Source organism: Cervus elaphus, chromosome 22, assembly GCF_910594005.1.
Source record: "Cervus elaphus chromosome 22, mCerEla1.1, whole genome shotgun sequence".
NCBI lineage: Eukaryota > Metazoa > Chordata > Mammalia > Artiodactyla > Cervidae > Cervus > Cervus elaphus.
This window is the reverse complement of record NC_057836.1, coordinates 60,016,656-60,018,911: the sequence shown is the minus strand read 5'-3', so window position 1 is coordinate 60,018,911 and position 2,256 is coordinate 60,016,656. Positions and strand designations below refer to the sequence as shown.

General features: G+C 35.6%; 1 pseudogene; it reads left to right on the top strand.

Moving 5' to 3' along the window:
• The first annotated feature begins 778 nt into the window (after positions 1-778).
• Positions 779-1,746, top strand: LOC122680022 (annotated as a pseudogene).
• The last annotated feature ends 510 nt before the right edge of the window (positions 1,747-2,256 follow it).

Below are 2,256 nucleotides of genomic sequence, written 5' to 3'. Positions count from 1 at the left end.
AATTGGAAATGGAAATATTTGCGATATTATCAACCAGTGAAGAACGTTCACTTCTCTCCACTGAAGAATGTTCACTTCTCTCCATTAGTGTATGTCAAGTAGTAAATATCATAAAGTTGTTTCAAAGTAATGACATTATATTTACATATTATAAGTGCCTTATCTTCCTCTTTGAAGGTGTCACATATGGAATGGAATGCACAATGGAGTGGATCATATTATAAACTAATAAAAATAAACATTTCTATAAGCAAATATAACAAACAGTGAGGTATATATATATATATATGGAGACATTTTTAGGGGGTGAAACCAGGCTGTGATTTTTACATTTATATTATGAACTTCCAAAGGCAGTAAAATATATCCAAAATGCCAACTGATACACTATTCAAACATACTCCCTCCCCCCTGATTAAATGAACATGAAAAGTAATTAAGTTAATATAATGGAGCTGTATTTCTTAATATTCATTAGGCAAAATTAATGAGAATTACATAAAATGCAAAAATGGTTGTATTTGAAGAGTGCTATAGAAAAGTTTACTTTTCACAATCTTACAATGGACTCATAATGACCCCATGAAGTTGTCATTACAAATTAAGTGTTGAGGTGCCTTGTTAAGAAACTACAACTAAAATGCCCATGATGAAGAATATTTATCTTATCTTACTTAAAATATTCCTAAAAATCATACATCATACCATGAATTAATTCTTTTTTATTTTTTGCCAATAAAGTATTTAAAACTCACTCCTTCTTTGCATTTATAAAATCATGCAGCTGAATAATAATGTGGCTGAGTTTATTCTGCTTGGGTTGACACAAGATCCTGTTAGGAATAAAATAGTGTTTGCCACTTTCTTGATTTTCTATTTGGGGACCTTGTTGGGGAACTTTCTGATCATTACTACCATCAAGACCAGCAGGGCACTTGGGAGTCCCATGTATTTCTTACTTTTCCATTTATCTTTATCTGATGCCTGCTTCTCTACATGCATAGCTCCTAGGATGATTGCTGACTCCTTTTTGAAGAAGGTCACTATCTCTCTCAATGAGACATAGTCCAAGTCTTTTCATTCCGTTTCTTTGGCTGCCTGGAGATCTTCATCCTTGTCCTCATGGCTGTTGATTGCTATGTGGCCATCTGTAAGCCCCTGCATTACACAACCCTCATGATTCATCAAGTCTGTAGTGTGTTGGTGGCTGTGGCCTGGGTGGGGTCCACTGTGCATTCTTTAGCTCAGATTTTTCTGGCCCTGAGTTTAGCTTTTTGTGGTCCCAATGTGATTGACCTTTATTTATGTGACTTGCAGCCTTTGTTACAACTTGCCTGTCCAGACACCTATGTGACCAACCTACTTTTGGTGTCCAGCAGTGGAACCATCTCTACAGTGAGTTTTGTCATTCTGATGCTCTCCTATGCTATCATCTTACATTCTCTGAGAAACCACAGTGCTGAAGGGAGGAAAAAAGCTCTGTCGACCTGCATCTCCCACATCATCGTGGTCATCTTGTTCTTTGGCCCTTGCATATTTATATACACTCACCCTGTCACCACCTTTTCCATGGATAAGATGATAGCTGTGTTTTATACACTTGAAACACCTTTGATCAACCCTCTGATTTACACCCTGAGGAATGCAGAAGTGAAAAATACCATGTTGAAATTATGGAGCAAGAAGTTGGTCTCAATGACAAAAGATGAAGGGAAGTTTCAAAGTTTTCTTCATAGTTTGGATTGATCTAAAAGAAGCTCATAGACAATAATATCCTTTTATTGTGGAGTTATTATAATCTTAACTCAGAGTGTGAAGATTATTTCCTTTAGTAAAATGGGCAATGTGACCACACATGCTAGTTAGTATTGAGTCAAATATTTGTAGAACCAGCAGCATCAGGTACACACAGTCATGTAAGATCATGGTCTTAGTTATTCACTACTGTCTCTGCCTCTCTTGTCTGTCTAATATCGCTGTGGTTTTGATCTACTGTTTTCCTCCCTTGTGGTGATTTCTGGATTTCTCTGTTTAACATTATACTATATGCTTTTATCTACAGCCTGACATAATTTTGTCTCAAAGAGTTTATTTCTTAGATACTGTGATCAAATGTCCGATCATGGACCTTTAACTTGGTTGTTCTTACTGACTTCAGTAAAAATCACGAGGTTCAAATAATAATAGTATATACATATTATAAAGACAAAATATTTAATTTAGGAAACCTCTCTTCTTTTTCTTGGGTTATAGTTC